Genomic DNA, 9,335 nt, shown 5'->3' on the forward strand with positions numbered 1-9,335 from the left:
AATCATTTGCTTTGAACCAAAAGGAATCAATCAATACTATGCATCTGGTTTAAAAGGACAAAATTGCTGCGTGGCTCATTATCAACTACTTCCTCTGGTATAGCAATTCTTTCTGAGGATGAGGGAGCAGTGCAATAACATGTTATATTTGTATCCAGATTTTCAGTATCAATTATTTTACTCTGTTCACAATCCATTAGTGACTTTGTCATTTAATCCCTGCTGACAGAAGTTGAATTGGCATTTTACAAGGTGGAAGACTGTGGACCTTCATTTAATGTCTGTCACTTCTCAGACTAGTCAGTGTGAATCATGAAAAGCACCAGTTAAGACCTTCAGAAACACTAAGAAACTTGCTAATACCACATATACAAAGAGGCAGCTGGCAGGATTTAATTATATTACTCTTATCAGATAACACTCATTTTCAGTCTATTTCGGCAATAATATCAACAGCTTTATATGAGCTAGTACAAAAAAATTAAGAAAGTTATCTATTTTTTTAAAAAAGTCTTAAACTTACATATACTAATTATTACCCTGCTCATTTTGTATTTCCTTCCTCATTATGGAGAAAGGTTAGTGAGAAATGGCAGGCTCTCTGCTTGCAAAGATTCATGTATTGTAAAACAGGAAGGAAATATCACACAATTTTACTCCTACCTGCTTTCCTTATGTTGGATATATGAATGGCTTTTGAAACAGGATAATGTTGGATACGTCACAGAACAAGAGCTTCTGCTGGGAAGAAATTTGTTTCAGAAGTAGGAGGCATGTCTTTATTTGGATCTGTCTGTATACTGATTACAAGCTTGTTAATGTATTAAATGCATTAAAGCAACAGCATCAAATGCAGGAGTCAGCCCATGTAAGAATGGATCCTAAGTGTGAATAAGAAATCAGTTCTGGAGAGTTTCTTCGTTGCTTTTGACAACAGGGGATTTCCAGGTGGATCAGTAACGTAAAGTGCAATAAGCATTCTTCATCATAAGAGGAAAATACACTTGCTGTTAACAATTTAACATAAATAGACTTTCAAACACAATCTAATTTAATAAATCCAGGAATGCTTTACCATATGCTCATAGACATATGCACAGGCTCATTACCAAAAAAACAGGTTACATCTTCCAAGCACTGCAGCAGAAGGTGCTGGTGATGTCATTTTCCCCTCCACAGTCTTCAGAAGTGTTTCTAATTACTCATTGAGAAAACCCTTTTATACTAGTGTAGGAACAGATATTCTCATGATAGCTACTAAAAATATTTAGCTTTTCATGTGAATTGGACAGAGCAGAAACTTGAACTTGACTGTTTAAAATGTTTATGTCATCAGTTGGATCTGTCCCCAGCCTTGTATAAATGAGATAGTCAGCTCATAGAAACATTATCCAAGGGTTTGTTAGGATATTTCTAGAAACATCTTTCGCTGAAGACTGCTTTCCTAGAGTCAGTAATGTTAGCTTGATGTGATGCACATTCTAAGATCTTTCCATGGACAATAATTCATTGGATTGAAGAAGCCCATTTCTAGCATATATTATTTTAAAATGACTCATCAATCAGTTGTCTAGGATGTTCCTTCTCTTACATTTACAATCAGAGCACTAGACACTTTATAAATGTGAAAAGGGGAGTTATTATTAACTCTGGCCATTGGATTCAAGTTCAGAAATATTTAAATTTAATTATAATATATATCAGGTCCCTTTCATTTTTGTTCTAATGTTTTAGCCATTTCATGGTGAATTTCATAGACTTGCGAATGGTATTCCTGTATAATCAAAACCACCAGATGACAAACGGCAAAGGCATTTCCGAGAGGATATTTATCTACTGTTTGAAAAAAGACAAATACAAATAGACTACTTCAAATCAGATGCTACATAGCTGATCTCTGCTGTATGCCTGATGGACGTTTCTATTATTGAGGCATCTAAGTTTACCTGCTGTCCTTGTCCCTACTTATGAACATTGGTTTCTTTTGAATTTAACATTTTGTGGAGCGGTTTGAGTCCCCAATTTTCATCTCATCTACAGTACTTTTAGATCAGTATCTGAATTAGGTAATCAGTGCAGGAGCACAGTCCTTTTCATTCTTATTCTTCTAAGAATGCTTCACACCAGCACCTTTTGATTTAGAGGTGGCTTCTTATTTGTAGTAGAAGAGTACCCAGACAGATAGTTTTCAATGAATAAACAATTAGTTTTGCCATCAGGGCTACCATGGTCTTCAATATAACTACCTACGTTGTTTAATTATTCCAACTTTTTCCTCCCTGCTGTATATCTTTATGTACTCTTCAATGGCCATTTAAACATCTTTGAATTTTTATCTAGGGAGGCCTGTGCCTTCATGCCTAATCATATCGGCTTCCAGGATTGCCCTCACCATCTGCTCCTGGCACTGTGGAACACTAATCTGCCTCCAGTAAAGGAGTCTGCTCTCCACTGACTCAGTAATTTTTTTTTCTCTAGTAGCCACAATGACACTTAGAGATTGACAGAGAAAACTCAAAACCACATAATGAATGTGAGGTTCTTAGAAATGAATTTGCAGTTTCTTAAGTCACCGCTCATGAGAAACAAGAGTGCACATTGTTAGCCAGGTCTCTTGGGCTGGGTCTATGTTGATATTTTTCTAATGTTGAAGATGCATCTATACCTCCTAACACAGCTTGTTGTCTCCTCTGGACCCCATATAGCATCTGTGGCCTGAAGACATAAATGTTTCTTCTTGTTTTTCAGGTTCAGAATATCTAAAATTTATTATGATTCAGCCCATTGCAATGGGCTTTACATATTATGAAACAAGAGGAATTTCAGTTTCCAGGGGTATTCTAGTCTGGATATGTCCTCTAGTCTGAGGACTCCAGAACTTACTATAATGTTGGAGGTAGTGGTAGCAATAGTGCCATCAGATTCAAACTCGCACTATAGACATTCCCCATGTTCCCTGAACAATGTCTGCATAATGCCCCAGTCAATACTATCAGTCAGAGACAAAAACAGTGTGAGGGAACATGGAATGCAATATGCTACAGTAGAAATGTTTTCCTGGCTTTATTCTATTTAGATGCTGTCCTGGTTTAGCTAGGATAGGGTTAAGTTTCCCCAGCAGTGGCGGGGAAGCTCTAGCCGGGTTATTCAATACCATGCTGACGTCACCTCCGAGCGCCGAAGTGCAGCAGCACGGGAGAATCAGTGAACGTGTGTGTTATGCGATCTCTCTGCTCTCACTGCTGTATCGGTACATATCTTGCTCTGTTCATTGTTATTACTGTTATTGTTATTGTTGTTTGTTTTGTTGCTGTTGCACTGTTGTATTAAACCTCTCCTTATCTCAGCCCCGGGGCTTTGTATTTCACTCCATTTGTTGGGGAGGGGCAGCGGCCGCGTGGTCTCAAACCCTGGCAGGGACTAAACCACCACAACTTTTGGCGCCCAACGTGGGGCATGAGAGGGCTAAAATAAGGACAAAAGGAGAAGGTGTGTTAGGTGTAATTTTTCTGTTCTTATTTGTATTGTTTGAAAAGGAACGTTTGCAATGCTGGACAATTTGCTTGTGTGGTGGGGCTGGATTAATCCTTATATCCACTGTGTCCTCCTAGTGCTGGTGTTTGTTGTCAGTGGAAAATGTGTCAAGGGTCTTGTTTTGCTGTACTGGCTGCAGACTGCTTATAATGTGCTTGCATCACTGCTTGTGGGGGTGAACCGGTACCTGTTTGCTGCCTGGGCTTTTGTTAAGGGTCTCCCCCTCTATGGGTGAGCCAGGGGAAGAGATTCTCTCAGTTTTTGAGAGTTTCAGCTATCCCTGGAGCATCCAGGCCACTGTGTTCGCGGTACAACGCTTTCTAAATGCCTGCCAGATCTTGTTTTGGGCCATGCGGTACTTCTCCAACAATAGCACCACCCAGAAACCTGCCCTGAGGCAGATAGCTATAAATGGCAAGGTGTGTGGGAGAAGATGGGCAAGTGCCTGAGTCAGTGGTCACCCCCAACGTTCTGGGATTTCACTCCCAAACAAGTGCAGAGTCCTGATAAACTGGTGGAGTGTTTGGAAAAGGTGTGCTGCCAATCTGACAAACCCTGGGAGACACAACTCGTTGCGATGTGCTGGGGGCTTGCCCATGCCTACCGAGTAATCTTTAACACTATTCACTGCCCTCAAGGGGGAGAAGAGGCTGCAGGATCTGAAAGTGAACCTACTGGTACAGCAGGCGGACCAGGCTGCTAAGATCAAAGTGGCTCAGGTGGACTTGGACTGGCAGCGTTCTGTGAAGGTGAACTGTTCATAGCCTGGTGGGCCCATGAGACCTCGGGCCACCAAGGCAGAGATGCAACATACAGGTGGGCTCGAAATCGAGGGGTGGACCTTACCATGACACCATTGCAGAGATCATCTACGGATGTGAGACACGCGCTGCAATCAAACAAGCCAAACGGGTGAAGACCCAGCAGAATGAAGATCGATGGATGAAATATAAATACAGAGAGGCCTGGCAGATCAACTACATCACACTGCCACAGACCCACCAAGGCAAGCGCCACGTGCTCACAATGGTGGAAGCAACCACTGGATGGCTCAAAAGTTATCCAGTGTCCCACGCCACTGCCCGGAACACCATCCTGGGTATTGAAGACCAAGTCCTGTGGTGACACGGCACCCCAGAGAGGATTGAGTCAGACAATGGGACTCACTTCCGAAATAACCTCATAGATGCCTGGGCAGAAGAACACGGCATTGAGTGGGTCTACCACATCCCCTACCATGCACCAGCCTCTGGGAAGATCGAGCGCTACAATGGACTGTTAAAAACTACATTGAGAGCAATGGGGGGGTGGAACCTTCAAACACTGGGACACACATCTGACAAAGGCCACTTGGTTAGTCAACACAAGAGGATCTGCCAATCGAGCTGGCCTGGCTCAGTCAAAACTTCCACATGTTGTAGACGGGGATAAAGTCCCTGTGGTGCGCATGAGGGATGTGCTGGGAAAAATGGTCTGGGTTAGTCCTGCGCCGGGCAAAGGCAAACCCATCCACGGGATTGCTTTTGCTCAAGGACCTGGGTGCACCTGGTGGGTGATGCAGAAGGATGGAGAGGTGCAATGCATACCACAGGGGGACTTGATTTTGGGTGAGATCACACCGTGAATTATACTGTGCTTTTGTTAATTTTTCTTTGTTATTGCTAATTGCTAAATGGCAGCTGGATGTGACACACATGGTATAGAATACAGGGGTGGATTATGTCCTGGTTTAGCCAGGATAGGGTTAAGTTTGCCCAGCAGTGGGGGCGGGAACTTGTAGCCGGGTTATTCAATACCATGCTGATGTCACTTCCGGTGCACCCAAGCACGGGAGCGCGGGAGAATCAGTGAATGGGTGTGTTATGTGATCTCTCTGCTCTCACTGCTGTATCAGTACATATCTTGCTCTGTTCATTATTATTATTGTTATTGTTGTTATTTGTTTTGTTGTTGTTGCACTGTTGTATTAAACCTCTCCTTATCTCAGCCCTGGGGCTTTGTATTTCACTCCATTTGTGGGGGAGGGGCAGCCGTCACGTGGTCTCAGACCCCGGCAGGGACTAAACCACTACAGATGCACAGGCATCAGTATAGACATACCTTTAAAGATCAGTGTGTGACTGGGGGAGATCAGGACATTACATTGATAAAAGGTAAGGTAAGTATTTGGTAATAAAATTTGAAACAAAACCAGAATGGAAACAAAACAAAAGCCATTATTAAGAACTATTGTTACTAATTTGTTATTAATTTGAGCTGATTTTAATGAGTTTTGGTGATCTAGATTTAAATAAGGAAAGATTAGGCCTAATAAATTAGATGGAATTTTACAGGAGTATCAGTTTTATGAAAAGATAGTTGTGTAATATTTTAAATAGCTATAGAAATATTATATTTAGTTTAGAGTAACCATACAACTAGTCATGCTGCTACAAAGTTCTTTGTAAGGTCCCAGGCTAAGGTCACATAGGCCGGTAATAATCATTAACCAGATTTCTATTCAAAGAATAAGATTCATGACCAGGTACTTTGTTAGGCTCTTTGGTACAGACGATTTATTCCCCTGTAGATCAGGATGTTCTAAAGAATGCATTGTGAAAGGGCCTCGAAGCATGCTAAAGTTGTGATGTGAGCCAAAGTCCTTGAGGCAAGGACATTGGAGGGTCTTTCTTTTGAGGCGGTAGTCCATGATGGTCGTAAAAGCAACCCCCTGACTCATTCAGGACTGAAGTGCACATGACCAGAAAGAGGTGAGAATAAGAAAATGATTTATGGGAATTATAATTTTTAAATATGAGAACTTGCTTATTAAGTATTACTGTGTTCTATATAATCAGCATGCTGCATGGGTTAGGTGTGCATTTTTGGTGAGACAACAACCCTATGCCTCTGGCCATTAATAAAGGGGTGTCTGCTTATCTACATCAAATTGGTGTCGATAAGTTCTTTTATCCCATTTACTGACACTATCATTATTAAAATCAATCAAAAGTTTAGCTCTGCAAAACTCAGGAACTTTTCTTAGTTTGGCATCTACCAGTCACTGATGTTAAGGGGACTATTTCAGTGTTAATTCACTGTCTCAGTTACTTCGTAAAGTTAGGTATAACCTGTTTTATTGGGTAACAAATGAATAGAAATGAATGAAAGGAATCTCAAATCCTATTTTCTTTTCCTTCTGTTATTCCTTGTGTTACTATCACTGTATATTGGTTCTATGTACAGTGAAGCTGAGAGTGAAACGTTGTTAGGCTTGTCCAGGCACAAAAGACAGCAGAAAATCTCTTTGAAATTCAGGTTTGCTATCTCCAAATTGCTGTTCTGCTTACACTTCCACTGTGTTCTTTAACTAGTTTACTTTTTCTTGTTTAGACAATTCTCTGGCTCTTTCTGTCCAGCTTGTTTAGTTTATAGTGATATGCCATATAACATCAGAAACAATTTCAGTACAAACATCTTACTGGCCTTACAATTTTCTGCCATTTTATGGACAATAAAATTGACACAACAGTATAAAAGAAAAGTGTTAGGATGACTCAATAAACTTCCACCTCTTCTTTTTGGGATTATTGCATTGCATCTTTGAGTGTGGACCCTTTAGGCTACAATGCTAAAAAAGTTTGTTCAAAACAGTTTGATGAGTTGGAATTTTTTTGTTTGGGCATAGTTTTTCCAGTTTTAACTGCAGCCAAAAGCTGTATTTTTATATATACCCAGTAGTTTTGCTAGGTAAAATCAGTAACTTTCAGCTCTAATCTTCTTGCAAGGATCTGAAGTAATCATATGTGGAGAGTACTTTAAATATAATGGAGCTATTTTAATCACTAGGATCAGGTAATACTACTATTAGTGATTTTCAAAGCCTTTCTTAATGGAAACAAATTCAGCAGCATATCTTTTATATATTTTTAATCTTTCTTTTCCCCTCCAAAGTTGACTGATCTTAACCCATCCCAAACTCATTAAGCTTGTATTAATTGTTTATTCCAAGGCCAAATTTATGAGTCATGGACAGAATTTTTACCTTGATCAGTAAAACTTCATTTTTTCCAAAATATAGTTAAAAAGTTGTAATACTTTCTTATCCATTACAACAAGTGCAAACTTTGTTCATAAAGGGTTTTCTTTACACCCAGTATGAGAAGTAAAGAAGCAAACCAAAACTTTTATTGATAAGGTTCATATTTGCCATAAAGGTGTGACTGGAATGTTAGTACAACATGTTCATAGTTATTGATTTCTGGTGGGAATTTTTTATGTAAAGAAAGATTATTGAAACCATGAAAACTATCTGGGTCTATGTAGCTAACAATTCCATGTTTTCAGAACTTCCACTTTTTGTACTGATGTATTTGTCACGTCCCGCTCAGACAAGGGAGACAAGTGACTCAGATTCGCAAATCCCCAATGGAGCGGACAACAAGTCTCCAAGTCTAAACATTTATTAACTACCCACAATGTACTAATTAAACACACAATAGTTGGCTAAGTATATAGCAAGTTGTGGCAAGCAATATAATATGCCTTGGATTTCTTAATGGGAAAGGGAAAAGAGGGAGATAGAGGGAATGGGGAAATACAGATCACTGGTCGGGGTTTCTGCGCTGGTCCCGCCAGCGAGGGTTCCAGGAGATATCCGTCTTTTTCGCTTGCATCCATCTTCTTCGCTTCACTGCACTCTCCAGGATCACCCCCCCTCCCTTCCTTTTCTTCCCCCCTCCCTTGATTTATACACACTTTCCTTGGGTCCGTCCCCTAGGTCGATCCACACACCTACGTATCCCATGTACGGGGAGGGGTAAGGTGTTTCATGGGATGATGTAATTAGCATGATCATGTTAGCCCTCGTTAGCATATTGAGGGTGTTAACTTTAATATGCATTTCATGGATAATGAAGCAAAGGTCATTCACCGGACAGATGGCCCTTGAAATTTGTCCAGGTGCACCAGAGCAGAGCTGTCCTGTCTTCACAGGGCTCCCTCCTCCAGCTGCATCTTGTGTTATTTGGGCAGCCTTATCAGCTTCGACCTCCACACTATCCACCCTGTGACTCATAGTTTTGTCTTGCGAGTGTTTGAAGCATTCCTTCAATCAGCCTCAACTTTTGCTTTCTCAGGCTGTTTTTCTTAGTTTTTCGCAGGCCTGGTTTCTCGTCTCTCACAGTAGTGGTTAGTGTAAGTTCCCCTCCTGCACACGTTGTGGGTCAAGCTCCTGTTCAGACCATTATAAGCACACAAACAGCCAGGCTTATATGCACACTGAGATGGAAGACTTCATGCTCAAGTTATAATGTAGTCAGAAACACTTGTTTGTTTGATGTATACTGAAGAAAGTGGCCTTCTTTGTGTGCACATATGCATTCAGTTGTTTAAATAGCATCAACTGGTTAACAGGTGGCTCCTGTATCTGAAGTACCTTGGGTGGTCCTTCTTCTATCTTGCATGTGTTACAATAGTGATCAAATTGTGCATACCACTTCCTGACCATTTCTTCCTGCATCACCCCTGCAAGGGGTGGGGTCCCAGCTAATACTGGTTTCAGGAGCTTAAAAGGCCCTCTCAAAATAACTGGTTGTTTCTTTATGGTCTTTTTGGCTTCATAAAAGTCCAGGTTAACATCCAAAAGACCCTTCTCCCAAATTGAATAAAGGTTTTCTGCATCTTTAAAACTTCATGAATAAAACTTGATGAAATGAGTCAGACCCTCTGGCCTGCATTGCCACATATGTATGGATAGCCCATGGATTGCAAAACCCCACTTGATATGGAATGGATCTGTTGAGTGTATTGGCCCTAAGGTC

The sequence above is a fragment of the Strix uralensis genome, chromosome Z (genome assembly GCF_047716275.1).
Source record: "Strix uralensis isolate ZFMK-TIS-50842 chromosome Z, bStrUra1, whole genome shotgun sequence".
Taxonomy (NCBI): Eukaryota; Metazoa; Chordata; class Aves; order Strigiformes; family Strigidae; genus Strix; species Strix uralensis.